The sequence below is a fragment of the Arachis duranensis genome, chromosome 6, assembly GCF_000817695.3.
Source record: "Arachis duranensis cultivar V14167 chromosome 6, aradu.V14167.gnm2.J7QH, whole genome shotgun sequence".
Classification (NCBI taxonomy): domain Eukaryota; kingdom Viridiplantae; phylum Streptophyta; class Magnoliopsida; order Fabales; family Fabaceae; genus Arachis; species Arachis duranensis.
In genome coordinates this window covers 41,837,472-41,838,042 of record NC_029777.3, presented here as the reverse complement: position 1 = coordinate 41,838,042, position 571 = coordinate 41,837,472, and positions in this window count along the sequence as shown.

Here is a 571-nt window from a genome sequence, read left to right as displayed (position 1 = left end):
TGGAGGCACAAGTGGGCCAGCTGAGTAAGACAGTCATTGAAACTCCTCCCAGTATTCTCCCAAGCAATACAGAAGAGAATCCAAAAGGAGAGTGCAAGGCCATTGATGTGATCAATATGGCCGAATGCACAAGGGAGGAGAAGGACGAAACTCCTAGTGAGGAAGACCTCCTGGGATGTCTCTCAAGAAAGAAGGAGTTTCCTATTAAGGATCCAAAGGAATCTAAGGCTCATATAGAGACCATAGAGATTCCATTAAATCTCCTTCTGCCATTCATGAGCTCTGAAGACTATTCTTCCTCTGAGGAGGATGAAGATGTGACTGGAAAGCAAGTTGCTCAATATTTAGGAGCTATCATGAAGCTGAATGCCAAGTTGTTTGGTAATGAGACTTGGGAAAGTGAACCTCCATTGCTCATTAATGAACTAGATACCTGGGTTCAGCAAATTTTACCTCAAAAGAGACAAGATCCTGGCAAGTTCTTAATACCTTGTACCATAGGCACCATGACCTTTGAAAAAGCTCTATGTGATCTGGGGTCAGGGATAAATCTTATGCCACTCTCTGTAAT